This window comes from Pagrus major, chromosome 17 (assembly GCF_040436345.1).
Source record: "Pagrus major chromosome 17, Pma_NU_1.0".
Classification (NCBI taxonomy): domain Eukaryota; kingdom Metazoa; phylum Chordata; class Actinopteri; order Spariformes; family Sparidae; genus Pagrus; species Pagrus major.
The window spans coordinates 9153624-9170867 of NC_133231.1; the positions used below are offsets into that span (position 1 = coordinate 9153624).

At 42.8% G+C, this 17244-nt stretch overlaps 1 protein-coding gene across 1 annotated transcript in view; it reads left to right on the forward strand.

Moving 5' to 3' along the window:
• Positions 1–290: 290 nt before the first annotated feature.
• The window catches only part of LOC141011631 (zinc fingers and homeoboxes protein 2-like), a 30363-nt gene continuing 13409 nt past the window's right edge, over positions 291–17244 (forward strand). The window contains exon 1 of the mRNA XM_073484855.1: positions 291–427. The gene's annotated coding sequence lies outside the window, so the exon portion shown is untranslated. The remainder of the gene's footprint in view (positions 428–17244) is intronic.

A 17244-nucleotide genomic window follows, 5' to 3' on the forward strand; every position in this document is an offset into this window, starting at 1 on the left:
AATGAGCTGCGAGCAGAGAGGCAGCAGGCATCAGCACAGGCACAACTTGACGGCAACAACGCGCAGTTCATTCATTATTACAGCAGCAGGCACGCTTCATGGAGCCACCAGGACGCAGAGTTGCTTCACTTTCCTCCCGCATGTTTGTTGAACTTTTCCCGGCTGTAACACTATGGACCCGCTGTGGACGGACACCGGCGCTTCGGTACGGCATGCAAATACGTACTCTGACGTCGGCGATCATGTGGCTTTTGGCGTAGATCCTCCTTGTGATCGCCAATTTTTTCTTTCCTGTCGCCTGTTGTCTACTCGGCTATTGGACCGCTCGTGAGAGTGTTTAAAACAGATCGGGGCTCGGTTTCTTCGTCCGGCAGTCGCCTCGAGCTCGGACCGCACCACCTGAGCATCGCGCCAAAACGGTGGGCAGGTAAGAAAATGGATCAACTCTTCCTCTCTGTTTTTCAAAACGGGCTCGAGCACGACCCCCCTCCTCCTCCTCCTCCTCCTCCTCCTTCAAAAGTCCCTCAAGTTAAAACTGCATGTAGTTGTGTTTTTTGTGCCTTGCTCTGCCCGTGCGCGGCTCCCAAACACCCACACGCCTCAGCATAAATATTTTAACTTGTCTAGCCGCATGAACTTTGCCTGCCCCTGCCGTTTACACCTGCGTGCTCGCAACAATGTGTCCGCCAAGTTGTTAATTGGACGTTTTCTCCCCCGTGTTCAAGTTTCACTTTGATACGTTGTGACCGCGGAGGGAGCAGGCGGTAGAGGAGAGACATCGTGTCTCTACTTTTCCTCCTCCCCGTGTCGACATAACCAGCAAAACATGGCCGTCCTTTGCCGACATGTTGTTACGTCGATGGCGAGAGGGGGAACATTTGGGGGGGAGAGTGTTTTTCTGCGCCCCTCTGTCACATCTCGGGTTGGCCGGCGGGGAAACGGCGGCGAAAGTCCCGCACGGCCGCCCGGTGGAGCCGCTCGCAGGCAGCGGTGCTCGGGTTTGAGCGCAACTTTTGGACTCCGACGTTGTTTATAGACTTTGATTTGCGCGACTCTGTGATGTAGGCGTAACGTTACCTCTGCTGATGCCTCCTCCCCTCAGAGACCGCGGCTCGCACTGCACACACGCACGCACACACACAGGGCTGTAGCATAGGAGCTCACTTATATCCTCTCCTTGCAGTAGGCCTGCAACTGCTGTAAAAAAAAGTCAGGCGTGGTTGTTTTCTTATTCACAATATTAACTTTGCTTATGAACCCAGTGGCCCCGGACGTCAACACACTCTGCTTCAACCAGGAGAGGGGATGTGTCCCCAGTTAACCCAGTAAAACCTTAGTGGTTGTTTGATTTATGTCGTTGTGTTGTTTAAGATGGCATTAGTAAAGTGAAGTATCAACATAAACAAATGCAGCGTGAAGATGAAGCATGGCACATACCATGAATGTACACGTAAACATTAATACTATTATCTGTGTCATCGTTCAGACAGGGTGATTCTACTCCTGAAATGTAGGCCGAGGTGTATAAAGGATCAGGCTCGTACAGGGTTATATGTCGTAGAGGTTTATTATCGGCTGTAAAGTTTATGTAAAGTCACTGCCAACTTTCCAAGAAGGTTGAGCGTTGCATGTCAGCATCAGAACAGTGATCAATCTATTCAGGCCCAACATAATTTCTTTTATTGCTTTTTTGGAGATTTGCCATAATTTATGCAGCATATGAATCTACAGTAGAACTAAACACAAGAGACTATTGTCCAGTACCCTGGGTTGGTAGGTGCTGACACTGACCTTATTAAGTTTACTGATCCACATTAAACACAGTGTATGTGTCAATGTTGTCATAAGATTCGCTTCGTGTTATTGACTTGCATGAAAATCTTTCCCTGGAGTAGGAATACAAATGTAAATTTTGGGAAAAGAGAGCGCTGGTATCCCGACACACAGCCATACATCTGGCATTTATAGGCCTGTAATTATATCCTATTCTCTATTGAACGTGGGCATGATAAAGGCTTGATCTGCGTGAGTATTGGTGACGACGATATTTATAATGAAAATGACGAGCAAGGAAGAAATTTACCTGACATTTCCAAGAGCAGAGACAATCACACACTGTAACACCAGCTGGCTCCCGGTGCAGGTTATAACCAGATATCGGCTTTGACAGCTCGTAGGTTGAGATTAAAGTAGCATTTCGTGTCTTACATGTTGCTTGTTATGATAAACAGTCACACAGATTTACTATGCTGTTATTTAATGCACCTGGACTGTACAGTCTCAGAACCCTGACAGGTCTACACACACCCAGCACCTACAGGTGGACCAGCTAATTGAAAACCATTTAGTGTCTGTCATGTGTGCCGCTTCTCTAAGTAAAGCTGTCACCCAGTCATAGTCTGTATTCTTACGTTGCGTCTGATGAAATATCTTGTTCATTAGACGATATTCCCTTTTATACTGGCATGACCTGCTATGTTGTATTTCTAAACATTCCTTGATCAACAGCAGAGCCCAATCCGTAGAAGATGTAAGTGAGTTTGATCACAGCGCAGTTAACCCCCCCCTCCGTCAAACCCGTTACCAGCGATTCCTCTGGGTATAAACTTGGCTTTCGCTTGCTAAGCCACGCACTCTTGCTCTTTCCATGTGAATAAAAATGTGGCTCATGTTTGTTCTTCTCATGGGTTTCACTTGTGATCTGCCAAATCACAGATACCGTTATATGATTTGGAATGACAAGCCGCCTCAATTTTATTGGTTGCTGCTGAACAATCAAAGGGCTTCTCGTGATAAAAGTAAAACGCTCGGTCACATTTCAAATCACACAGTCGCCTGGCGTGTCGCGTAGCTGAACGATGTAAGGAATACAGCAAAAAAAAGAAGGTGTTATTAATAAGAAATTAAGTAACCTGCGGAAATGAAACATGTTTTATCAAGTCAGTGTGCTGGAAATAAGTAGCGAAAATAAAGGATGACAATGTAAAATCCCGACTGTTGTTCAGTGTGAGGTATACGGGACATTACTGAAGCGTTTTTGCAGTTTTGACAGATGCAAGATTAAGTCCGTGTTCAAATATTTTTTGGGGAAATTGTTATTCTCAGTATTGCTCAAGGGATTAGAGAAATGCACAGATGTCACCACCCTACCTTGTTGTCCATAACATCAGTGATTGTCCCATCGTCACTGCTCTGTGACAGCAGCTGGGAGAGAGAACATCTTAGTGAAGAGGGATTTTATGTACAGTTGAAAATCATTTGGTTTATTTACAGTCAGGAAATCTGGCAGCTATTTTTGAAAACGCGACATAAAAAAAAAAACACCGTCATTGAACTGCCTATTTTTCCAGTCTTGCTCAACCATGCGGTGTTTCTCAATGTACTGTGACCTCTTAGAATGTCACCGTCAAAACATCCAGCTGTGAAGGGATCCGCTCTATTTGTTCCTGGAGGTGTTGCTTCGTTTACTGTAATCAGATGGTGGAAAATGAAAAAGACTCGGCCTGTCGCATGCATTTAAATGGAACCGCTGGTTTGGGTCTGACAGCAAAGAAAGTGTAGTATAGTCAAATATCATTTGTATAAATGACGTGCAAGATCTAATTGTTGACAGTTATCATGCCGCCAGATGTTTGATGTGTCAATCACGCGAGCAAGAGCTAATGGGATTGTCTGACTCAGTTTGTGAATACTACCTGGGACCAACCTGGAGGAGAAGACTGACAGAGAAACGCTGAGTGATTATGTTTGTTTTTGATTAATTACAGTGGTGGCAGGTAGTACCGTTTAAATGTTGTGGGAGAAAGTTGTGTGCGATTATTCCTTTTCTTTACAATAAAAGAGTAATTGAAGGATTGTGACAACACTGCGTGTAATATTCAACCTATAACTTACTTTTAGATGAATAGCACTAAAGATGAGAATTGCTAAGACAATAAAAATTAATGTATATGGATAATGGGGTATCCTCCTTTTCACCTGGGCTAAACTGTGACAGATACTTTTATCAGTTTTTTAACTGCAGTCAACTTCAGAGTTCATTGGTGTCTACAATACCAGACCAACCTTTTAAAAAGTACTCCATAATTACATAATTATCATAATTACAGGCAAAAGTGTGGACTATTATGTAGTTTTCCATTAAGTTTGCAACTGTATTTGTTTTTTTAGACCATTTCAGTGTTTTACGGTATCACATTATATGGTATTACTTTACAGTATATGGTATTACTTAACTTTTTATTTATTTATTTATTTATTTATTATTATTATAGGTTACAATGGCCCTGAATGGGATGAAAACTAGGGTTGTTTTGGTTGAAAATTTCACAAAATGCTATGTATGTCCTGACAGACACGAAACTTGATAAAGACTCGAAATGCATATTTGTAATAACACCAACATGGTTCTATTAAATACCATAGATAAGCAGATGTACGCACTTTTCATACAGCTGTACCCCCAAATACCAGTATACAGTGCATCCCTATTTTCCACTTATAGTAACAATGACAAACTACTGGTAAGTCACATCTGACAATTAAATCTGAATCTATCCGATCTGATTTAAATTCTTGACAGCTCTCAGTCTCCCCCTTTAGCTGCTGAGCTAACGTTATGTTAGCAAACGTTATAGTTTCACTGAATGACAGAACACGCTGCTGCTCAGCTCCTCGTTAGACCTGATGAAAGTGATACAAATATTAATGTGATGTACGACTGAAGGATTCCACTTATTGTTTTCTGTCAGCGTTAGCCGTCGAGCACTGATCCACGGCCATCTAACTAGAAAATGAGGCGGGAAAGCAGCTAACACTAGATTGTTTATGAACCGACTCGTCGCTCTGTTCTTTGTTAAAAGCAAAAACAAAGTACAGGATTGTGGTGCTGCTATACCAGATAACGGTCAACGGTCCTTTTCCTAGTTTGACTAATTCACAAATTAAATCCGAATAATTGTATGAAATTGGAATCATGCTAGCAGAATTGATGTGCCCTTGATTTTTACGAGGATGATTGGTCACAGAGAGGTTGTAGTGATGGGATATTACATGTTTTAAAGGAGTCATTGTTGCACTGGGATGATCTTGCTCAAACCCTGGCTGAGTATATTTCTGTGAACTATAAGTCTATGTGCCCTTTTTTACTTGTTAAGGCTTTGCTGACTGAAACAAAACGTATGCTATGATGTACAGTATGTGAGCTGAGACAAACAGAAACATTTAGAAGCAGTAAATTCATGTTTTTGCGCTCACACTTACTTATTCCATGTTATCCGGCTGTTATTTTTAGAGTCGCTCTAACGTGACCTATAGTGGGCTTCAACAAGTTTTAGTTTTTCACACTCATCAGGAACATCTAGCATTTCCTGACTTCACATAACACTTCCACATCCAAACTCAAGCTATATAATGACTGTCCATTCTCTCTGTGAAACACTGGAATGAGTCATCACGGGTTGGTTGGAGGACGGAGGTTGTTGTCATCACGGCATGTCGTGCTCAGCCCGGCTCTGTGATGACATCACCAACATCTACGCTGTGCTTTGTTCCAGTGGGTTTTTTCTTTTTTCTGTTTTCGGTTCAGGTCCTCTCTCCGCTGTGCCGCCGCCTCCACGGCTTCTCAGACATGTTGTTAGGTGACTAAGGCAACCACAGAGATGAGCTCATCACCTGTAGGTGGGGCTGAGAAGGAGATCGTGATGATTAGGGGAGGCAGAGCTGAGGAGTTACATAGGGACAGAAGGAGAGGGAGCCTGAAATCAACACTGTATGAGAGAGTACTTGTGATGTCTGAGAGAGACAGAGTGATACAGAGGAAGAGACAATTGAGTGACACTGTGTGAGAGTGGTGAGAGAGGAAGAGAGAAGTGACAGAAACTGAAGCCCCACATGCACCTTGACGTGTAAAAGTGATTTTCCACGTTGGTGTTATGTACGTTTTTGGTGTGAAAGGCTGCGGCTCAGAACTTTTCTTGGAAATCTTCAACAATGGAAACCAAAGCAGCAACCTTTCCAGGTAAAGCACACAAAAGGTCTGGACGGTCTTACATATGATGGGTTTTATGTGACCACGAAGGCAATCCCCTCTCTGTATCTCTGGTATTCCACCGGAGATGGTGTCGCCCTTGAAAGTCTGAACGGAAAATTGCAGCATTGAGCATAAAGAACTGAAGGTACTTCTGAGGCACTTAACATGTCGGAAATCCAACCCAACCAGAGGTGTCACAAAGAAAACCAGTGACGCTGAGAGCGCCAGAGAGTGACAAAGAAGAGAAAGAAGACACGAGAGACAGGATGTCTAAGCAGTGTGAATGAGAAACAAGAGACAGCCTTGGAGTGAGAGACTGCAAGATAAGTGTGTGTGTGTGTGTGTGTGTGCAGAACCTAATGGTGGGGTCCAGTGTAGGCGCTCTTTCTCCCAATCAGTCATTTCATAAGCAGAGTATTTTATTAAGATTTCACTGCTTCATTGCTGCATTGATTATTATTTAAGTCAATGGGTGCACAGCAGTTTGTTCAGCGGTGTGCTTGTGCATGTGTAAGCATGTATTGAACTTCCCCGTCTATATGATCCAGCAGTCAGAGGGCTCATTTCTTGTTGCCGCTGCAGTCTTCCCCAACTTGAAAGTACTTCTGCGGTCGACACATTAAATCCTCTGAACATAAGAACCACTACATGCAACTGTCAAAAGTTTCTTGCGCACAGTTGGTGTCTGTATGTCATGTAGATCATTCATGCCTGTGTGGGCATGTGTGTAGAGTTGCTCCCCTTTCCCCCATTCCACGGTGTCCTCCAAATTTCAAGTTTCAAGAAGAAAAAAAAAAGGAAAGGGGGTGAAAGGAGAGAGAGAGGGGGAGAGAGCTTTCTAAAAGGCCTTCTGCACTGCACCACGTCAGCTGCTGGCAGAGCGCAGACACACCCCTCCTGCCAGCGTGAGACCAATGAGGACAGGCTGGAGACGATTCACAAGCCACACCCACTGCAGTGAAGGCAGAGATTGACAGGTTGGAAATCTGGCCGGCCGCACAGGAGCACTAAATGCTCGCTGAGACTATAACAAACACAAAATAAAGGACGCCAAAGTCTCCAGACTTTCTTATTTGGACTCCGAGACATAAATCCTTCTCTCCCTTTCATGCACACATAAAGGACGTGCTGTATACTACAATATAAATATTTCCCCTAAACATTTAGATCACAAAACATTATAATATACCAGATATCATTTGCAGTGATTACAATGTGGTAACCATTAGACTGAAGCATTGCAGAACCCCTCCCATGTCTCCTGTCATTGTTGACCTAATTTGCAGGCTGCTGGTTGGGTGCAAGAGATGACCCATGCCCTACTCCACTTGTGTCCCACAGTGCATTTACTGTAACCAGAAACTCACATTTTTACCCCGCCCAGACCAAAAAAAAGATTCAAGAGCATTTTTAATAGTGGTTTAAGCTCTTAAAATTTTAAATTGTGGAGTACAATGATTCCGTGAGAGAGTAATGCACTGTTATGAGTGTGGCTGTCTGTGCACAAGGCCATTAGGGAGAGTGAAAGAGAGCAGCATGGAGCTGGACAGGGGGAGTGCAAACAGGACAGCAAAATAAAGTCAAGAGGGACCATTATCATGGGAGCTAAATAAAAATGTTCAAGAGGGATAGTTTACCCCTGTATTACCCTGTTCGCTGTAATGAAACCCTGCCCCGCACCCCATCTGCTTTTCATTCCCACTCGCAGCCCTCGGATCAAGTGAATGCTCGCTGACGTGTCGGTCTTCGTCATTGGGGTCACTTTGTGTGAGTTTATGTGGGGTTGCAGCAACAAACTGAATTCAGAAAGCTGCAGATGTTCCATGACAGTATGTGCGTTGGATACACACGAAGCTCTTGATGTTCAGCAGGCAGTGCACAATCTGAGCTAGCAATACTTTGACTGTAAAATTGCGTTTTTTGAGTCCATTACTGGACTGGCAGTGACTGTTAGAGTTGGAAATGCATTCAGATGGTGATGCAGTCGCCAATGATTTACATGTACGCTGACTAACACAAGGTCAGACACAAGGTTTCCTACCTGTAACAGTCTGTTGATGTGATGGTCAGGTTTTTCTTCCTGCAGTGAAAATGCAACATATCCCTGCAGTTTGGTGGCGTACCGCCAATCCTGTCCACGACCCCCTTAACTTTTTTGTTGTTTGTTGCCGTTGTGTCCTTCTAATGTGGGCTTCATTGTTGAGACAATAGATCTTTAATAAGTCCGACACCGAAAATTGTTGTTAGCCGTCCACTGTCAGTCCGATGATTCCTAGGGTTGAGTGCCAACCAGTCAGAGGCTGAGAGACTAAGATGCGATCATGGCTTCCTTGCAAAATTTTGTGCCATTTTTTTCCTCCCTATAAATGCAGCGTATTACCTCATCCAAGTACGCCAGCTGACCCCTGTCGTGGCTCAAAGCCAAAATGTGCCCTAATAGGCGAGGTAACATTTAGCTACAACTCTTTACTTTATGCTTCAGTCTTTTATGTCTGTGTATTTTATATTCAACTGAATGTTATCTCTTTATATTAGTGTAGATAAGTACTTAAGCCTAGAAATAATAAATAGTAATTGACGCACACAAAAGAAATCCCACGTATATTTAATTAATTGTCTTCGTGACAAGCAACTGAAAGTTTTTTTCTCTCCAGACGCTCTTGAAGATATGGACAGAAGACACTCAATATGAAATATAAAGTTTGGTTATCATCACTAAGTATTATCATATGCAATCATGTAACTTTAATTCGCTTCATCACAGCCTTATACGCAGTAAACTTTACCGCCATGCAGAAAAGTGAAGTTGAGCCAAATTTTAAACGTCACCGCTGTCGTGACTGAGTGACCTCTGCTTAGGTATCTGCGCCTCGATGGAAGCACACACTCGCACACACTCTCCGTTGGTTACAGTGTTACCATAGTAACACAACCATCAGCCGCAGAGTGGGTGACACTTGGATATTTTTATAGCTTGCCCTTTGTGTGTGTGACGGTGCTCCTGTGTGTGTTCAGTGAGGAGACAGGTCTGGCAGTGTGAGACTGGTGTATGTGTTCAACGATACGCGGACCAGAATAAACGGAAGACTGGATTCTTGATCGAACGCTGTGTACACTGCTTGACAGTGCTTCCATCACACTGTACAGTATACAGGCCACCAACTCTCCTACAGATTTAGGTTGATTAAGGTCACAGGCCAGCTCTCTGTTACTCCCATGTGAGAGTTTTGCAATATGTGACTAAAGCGGATGGGTGTGTGACATTGCAAACACAGTCACTTCAACTTTAGTAGATTAAATTAAATACTATGGAGGAAAATCGATCTAAAATAAGTGAAAATGTGCAAAATAATTAGTTTACAACCGTGATTGCTGATGTGACCAAATCTTTGAGAGAGTGTTTAGTAAAATCTGCATTGTACGCCGGTATCGATACGATACCAGCGTAAATGCCACACATTCATAATATAAATGGTAAACGGATTGTATTCTGTGACTGTGGCAGAGGCTCCCATGCAAGGCGCCACCTGCTCATCAGGAGCAATAACCATTCATATGCACTCGCACACTGATTGAAGAGCCACTGGGAGCGAATTGTGGTTCAGTATCTTGCCCAAGGATTTTTTCACATGTAGACTGCAGGGGCTGATCCTCCGATTGGTGGACGACTGTTCTACCTCCTGAACCACAGTCGCCCCCCAAAAATTTTTTTTTTATTATTGTTATTGGTGTCTACTGTATGTTGTCTGATACGCACCAATATGAAAACTTCTTTCCCCCTTTACACATCTTTGTGACAAGGGTTTAATAACCCTATCTGAGGAATCGTTGCAAAAACAGTGTGCGCATATGTATGGATACTGAATTAAAAAACTTTTTTTTTGTCAGAAGAGTTGCCGAGAGTTTGAAGAGAAGATTGAAACCACTCTTACATCTGTCCCTTTATAAAAGGTAACAAAATCAGCACCTTAAACTCCATAATTACTTTTTTATATCTTGTTTGTTTAACCTAAAAAAAAATTAGAATTAAAACTACAGTTCGTTGGTTTAAGGGGAGTTAAGTGGAGCAAAGACGCAAGAAAGTTACTGGCACTGCTGCACAGCTAACTGAGATAACTACCCACTGGTAGCTACAGTTAGCAGTTACTTTGGTGATATGCTGCCCCCTATTTCCCCGCAGTATATATTTAAGAGTTGGTCAGCTCTTACATATTTCACCTTTTTAAACCAACAAGGGATAGCGTGTTAATTAGTGAGATCTTGGGCAGCTTTTGTTAGCTTTGGAAGGAGCCAGGCTATAAACTTTACGCCATGTAATACAAAGTTAAGTGAACTAGCTGCTGGCTCTGGCTGCATGTTTACTGTACAGACGTGAGAGCGGTATCAATTAATTTAACTCTCTGCAAGAAAGGATACATTTATTTCCCTCAAATGTTCCTTCAAGTTATATTGTTAATGTTTGTTTATGTCATGTCTTTATGGAAAAAAATGTCCAAGGTCAGCATTGGCTGCAGAAATGCTGTGTAGGGTGGGCTCAGTGACAAAAACAACCATTTCCATCCTGTATCCACGTTCAGTCTTTACCCCAGACCAGCAGAAGTAGCATTGCTCTGTTGCTATGCAGAACATCCAGGCTCTCAAACACAGTGCAGCACTGCTTTGCTCTAGAGGAGCTGTGTGATGAGATTTAAATTAATTCTGCGACTGTCCGAAATTCTGCCTCTACCACCCCTGCTGGGACGCGTTGTATTAATGGCGGTGGTGCTTCTCCTCACCCACACAATTTAGACACACACATTGTCCTCCTCACTGCAGTGGCTGACTTGTGGAACAAGCAGTCAGGAGGGAAAACACACTCAAAACAGTCAGGCTGAGAGAAACACACCCCATACAGCTATGCCAACAAGGCCATGTGTGCACTCCCTCTGTGCAATATGTTTTTTGTTGCTCGTGATATGAAATGTGTGGTGGAGGTTCAAAGTTGTAGTAAATGTAACAGTGAAGTCGGTGTTTCTGCAGCTTCTTCTTGTCATGATGTGCTTGTTACTTCAGTGCTTTAGCTAAATGGCTGGTTTGTACTTCATGCTTGGCTTCAACTGCAGGAGCCGCAGAGGTTGCCATTCATATGCTTTTGTGTTTGTGGTGACTGCATGCCTGAAAAGTCTGGCACTCTGTCGGCTGTGTCTATCCACTCATTTCTGCAGCCTCCTTCTTTCTTCAGCGACAACAATGAACCCCCACCAGAAATCTGCCAGTTGTTCAGCTGGATCTTTGTTCCGCCTGTACAGGAGAGAGCTGTGGCACAAGGCACATTGTTTCTCATTTCAGCCACCGCGTGGCCTTGAAAGATGTGTACCTGATCAGTCTGGCAGCATTGTATAGTTTACTGTATATCAGGATAGAAGCAGTGTGCACTTGATGTGTTACATTTCTCTGTGAAGCGGGCTAGCCTTTAACCTCATGTGTGTTTTCCTTCCTATTGAAAAAAAGAGCTGCAACCTTTTACCTTAACCTCTGAGCCACAAGTACTGCAGTTACCATAGTGATCCCTAAGAGAAGTTGTTTCATCATTAATCGCTAATCATTTTAAACATCACTTATGACAAGTTTTGCCAGGGACATATGTGGGTTGATTCGATGACTATGTAAGAGATGCCTCTGATGCTGCCTTAATACTGGAAATGGTATTGGCAAGTACACAAGTCTATCAACAGATTTAATGCCACATAACTTGCGAGTTTTTCAAGCACATTTACAACATAACATCCATTCAGTATTAGTAGTATACAGCTGTTGGATAATATGTCAGATCAGTACTCTAAATCTGCTGATACAGAGTTCAGGTATCAGAATCGGTATCAGGAAGGAAAAAGCGATTTGATGAAGCGGCGATTCTCCCAGCATTCCTTTCTCTCCTACCACACCTGCACTTTAGGTTCACAAGAAAATAAACTAAAAGGTGACTTGAATCCCTGAAAGGTTGTATTTTTGTAGAATATATATATTTTAAACTTGTTTAACCCTAACCTGCAAAAGCTGGCAGGATGAAGTAAATTTTTTATCCCTTTCTTTTTAAGGACGAATTTTTGAATGAAAATAGCCGTCGTCAGAGCATCAAAACACTCTGCTGGTCTCTACAGATCCAGACCTGATAGTTAAACAATGCCATAGCTGTCAGTGCTGAAAAAAAGTGTTTAAATTTAATTGAAACGTGACCTTAAAACTAGAAGTCAGATCGACTTGTGTGTTTGGAGAATTGTGACGCCCCTAGTGTTGACAAGTTTGTATGGGAGGTTTTCAACAGACGGCCTCCCTGCTTTTTTCCAAAATTCCAGTCTCTGGAAACAGTCTGCGCTTTCCCCCCACTACAGTTTGAGATTACATTAATGATACACAGAAATAGAAGCTGAGTCTAGTGAGCTGCCGTGACTCATCTGCTCAGTGTCGTTCTCCTCTCACTGCTGTTTGGATATCTATCCATCCTATAGCACCACTGTTTCCTGCCGTATTAGATCATCTGTCTGCCCTCATACATTAGACGGGCTCAGTGATACTGAGGTTCTGTATTGATTTCCACTGCGTTCGCTCCAGTATGTATGCCAGCCAGTGTGTAGCCTAAACTGATTAGTGCCAGGGCTGATAAATGTATCGCTGCCTGGCAGCATTCAAGGTAACTCCTTCAGAGAGATGGCTCCACTAATATAATGCACCAATCAGACAGACAGCCAAGACAACAGGCAAGTACAGACAGACGGGCTGGCAAGGGGCTGCCAGGCTGAGTATTCATACAAGTTTAATGAGCATCCAGACAGTAGGGAGTTTATGGCTCCAGCACAGAGCTCACGCTGCACACAGGAGCTAGCAGGCTGACTAGGTTAGGCACACTAACCAAAAGGTGAGAGACTGATTGTTTGAGCCGGGTTACGAAAGTAGCCAAGTCCACAGTTAGTTAGCTAATTAGTTTTTGTGCTGGAAATAAACTGAAAGCCATTATGGGAAAAGCTCAGACGGCTCACTCCCAAATAGTCGTGAAGGCAGGAGGAAAGCGGCCCTTCACTATACATGATGGAGTCGAGAGAGGAAGAGGATTTCGGTGCCAGTGTATCCTCAGTGTTGAGCACTCTTTACACAGGCTTTTCTCTTTGTTTGAGACAGGCAGGCACACAAGTTTAACTGGCCTGCAACATCTCAAACTGCAGAGCTGTTTGTGTTTATATTGTAAGATAATGTTCCCTTTTCTGTGTCTGCCTCTGCTCACAGTCTATCATGTTGTGGAAAAAAAATTCTGTAAATGTCTCAATAGGCACTTTATTAAATATGCAAACCAGCAACTGATGTCATCCAGCGACTTGTAGCAAACGTTTAGGGAGCCGGTGACATTATGAAGCCGTATAGCAGATGTGTTTACAGATTACTAATATAGATGCTGCATAAATGGAACTGCTCATCCTCTCTCCCTCTGCTTGTGTGGGTTCAACACACCAGTGGGAGGTAACACAGTCCAGCTCCAGCCTGGTGCGCTCTCTCTTCCGTTCTGTTCACAGCCATATCCTCATCCAGCCTCAAAGTGTTGAGGCCGTGTCAGCGGTGAGGCAGCAGAAGTTCAGCAGGTCGTGTAAAGTGGCACTTCAGATGCAGCTGACAGATGCATCTCCGGCTGCTTCTTGCCAGATGTTGGCCGCAGAACTGGATTTTGGGTCGGACTTTTTGAGGGACGGAGCGATAGTGAGTGGAGGACTGAGTATGTAGACATGCAGTGTTCTACCATGTGGTACTCAGGGCTGCGGCTGACTATTATTTTCATTATCGATTCATCTGTGGATTATTTTCTTGATAAGTTTCTGGTGCATAACAGTTTCTAAAACGTATTACTCAAAGAGCCAATCGATTGATGTCACATCTTAGATTTCACGTCTTTAGTAAGTAACCATTAAAAACCCCTCCAGTAAAACAACTTGGAAAATTACCAGAGAGGCTAGTTGGGCACCTGTTGTACAAAAATATGGTTGAATTTGCTGACCACCATTTGATGAGATTTTTTTAATCGAATTTAAAAAATCTTCCTATGTAGAAATGAAAAGGATATGGTCAGATTTAGACATCTAATAATTTTAGAGAAAGAAAATAACAGATGTAGCTCTGTATTCAAACAAGAAAAAATCATAACTTTCCCATTTGAACAACCTCCGTTGCCATTCGAGCATGGAAGTTTATGTGATGCACCTAAATGCACCATGACGTACAAAGCAATGTGGATTTAAGAATTTATGACGTGAATGTTAAATGTTAAAGTCCGACGTAGGAAGCAGAGGAGAGACGTATGGATAAATCTATGGAGATAAATGACACCAAAAGGCCTCTCAGACTCTCGGCATAGTTCCTCATTACATGATCATTTCAAAACTCTCACGATCGCTGTAAATGATTTTCAGCTACACGGTGTATTCAACGTCACTTAGCAATTGATCGCTTAATAGATAATTCATTTCAAAATAGAAAACATTACACTTCATAACGTATAGTAGTTTTCAGAACACAAGGTGTAGGCTGGACATCGAGGAGCCCTGGTCTATAAAAGAAGTTACTTTGTTTATATGTGGCGGACCCTGCCACCTTTCTAGCTTCAAACAGTGTTCTGGGACCTTAGTTTCCTCTGAGAACAGCTTGTTTATTCACTTATGGAAAGAATTATATTTCTGAGTGTATATTATTACCTCATTAATGCACCTTTTTAATAGTTACAGAATAATAATCATTACAGGTCTAGTGGTATTTATCTATACCTCACTCATAACAGAGTTAGTAGGATGATCAGGAAGCTTGCGACCCTTCTTCTATTGCCTTAGAAATATTTTCTCTGTGGTGTTCATGACTAACTCTAATTATTCTGGGAAGTCTTTTCTTCTCCTGGAGACGGTTCCTTCATCTTCCCCATTGACTTTCAGTGAGGGAAGCTGAAGAAACGTCACAAATGCACCACACTATATCCACATCCTGCAGAAATGGGGTTTTCCCAGCTCACAGATTTGTTGTCCTGAGGATTTCTGTTTATTTTCTGTCTTTCTAAAAACACCATCCGCCGTCCCACATGCAGTCGGGTCACCCCTCTACATACACTCTCTGTCAGTGACACGGATGTAGCAGCTACTTGACTACAGCTCTACGTCCACGGTTGCTATAGCGACACCATGGTAATGAGTCTGCATCCTAATGATGCCTCAGTGGGTTGTTTGAGGAGTTGAGATATCTCGGGACAATGAGTCGACTGGCGAATGACGGCCTTGAAGGGCGCAGAGCCATGTGATTAATGCACAGAGGCCCAAATTAAGTGTGTGACGCTTCGGCGTGATTACAGAGTCGTAACCTGCTGAGCTGACAGAAGACCCTGAAGTCTGACTTTTCACGTATTTACTGCTGCCCCACCCTTTTGCAATGTCACTGTGCAGGCTTAAATATGATACTGTTACATAGGATGTTTGTTTTTTGTGGGTTAACCTTTTTCTTCTGTCAATATTTACTCATGTTCATCACATATTTGAGTAGTGTTGTATACAGGAGACTTTAATGTACACCTTAACTCGTCCTCTGCGCCGGCTTGGTTTTATGGAGCCTCGTTATGTCCTGATAGTAGAGCACCGCTGCTGCATCGACTCATTTGATTTTTACTCATGTGAATATGAGTATGAAGCTTCTGCATGAGGCCTCCAGAATATCAATAGACTTTTTCACTCCGATAAGCTTCTCCCTCTCCCCTCTCATTATAATATTACCCTAGGAAAGTTTCCCCAGCTCGCGCTCCCTCAGCTTTTTTTTTTTCGTAAGTGCTTTTTCTTGACGGAGGTGTCATTTCACAGAGCCTAAATAAAGCTGCTCTCGGCTTTTTAAGATATGTATCCGAAGCTGCTTTTGTCTCTGGTTCGTCACTGTATTCACACAACGTGATTTATGACTAGTCAATATTTCTCAGTTCTCCTTCTGACAGCTGCATATATTTGCATACCAGCTGTGTTATCTGTCTTCAAATTGATGATAAAAGTATGTGCTCTTCATAAATAGACACTAAAGGCAGTCGCTTGGTAAGCTTGTCCACCAGAAATAACAGGTTGTTGAGGTAAATGTGTTTTCATTTTCAGTCAAGGTGAAGCAGCAGAATACAACTGCCACCTGAAGTATTCTCGTCTCAGCCAATTACAACTGACAAACATTAATTATATCAGGCGTGTGTTGGAAGCGGGCAAAGTGCATGTGCTCTTGTTGTTACTCGTGTCGTCGCTTTGATGTGCGACGGCTTGTTTTTGATGTTTTAGAAGAACTGAAATAATCTGTTTATGTTGAGCCCACATTAATGTGCCATCATTTATCACAGCAACATGTTTACTGATCAGTGAATAATGAGGCGTAATTGATGCACAATGGTATGCGTAGCTGTTGTTTCCTCCACCACATGTGTTGAAGACACTAATACTGATGGCGGCACTCTGAGCATTTTCCAATATTGGCAGATTTGCAGAAAATAATAAACGCAGCAGAAATCACACAACACGAAGCTTTTGAGGAAGGACGCCACTAATTATTCCCTTCATTCTAGTTTAATCTGATGATTATTTTAATGATACATCAATTATTTAGTCTGCAGAATATAAGAAAATAGGCAAAAATGCCCATTAGAAGTTCCCAAAACCCAGGCTGATATATAAATATATCCGTTTTCTTTCTGTTTTCTCTCTGGCAGCAGCATTCTCTGCTTTCTTCATCAGCAGTAAGTTTTATAAAGTCATCCAAGAACACGCTTCTTCATCTTTAGGATTTTTTCACTCGTGATTCCCTTGTCAGAGCAGCAGACGAGCTGCGTGTGGAGGAAGCTTTTTATTAATTATGTAGTCGATCAAAACCAACGTGCGCCGAATGACATCGCAACAACCAGGTGCACTTACAAGTTTGTACAGAACAGCGGCATTAGTAGGCATTTACAGGAGGGATGTTACACCAGAGAGCGTCTCTCTCTCTCTGTGCAGAGCATGTGTGACTGACAGTAGACAGGAGGGGAAGAGGGAGGGCAGATTGTCCACTAGTTATTTTAAAATGGGTCGGCAAATATACTTGGGCGGACCACCCATGTAAACTATATGTGTAGGAAACACTGGTATATGGGCTTATTTGGCATTTTTGCATTAATACATTTCTTTTAGAATAATCAAAGTTGTTGCCAGTTA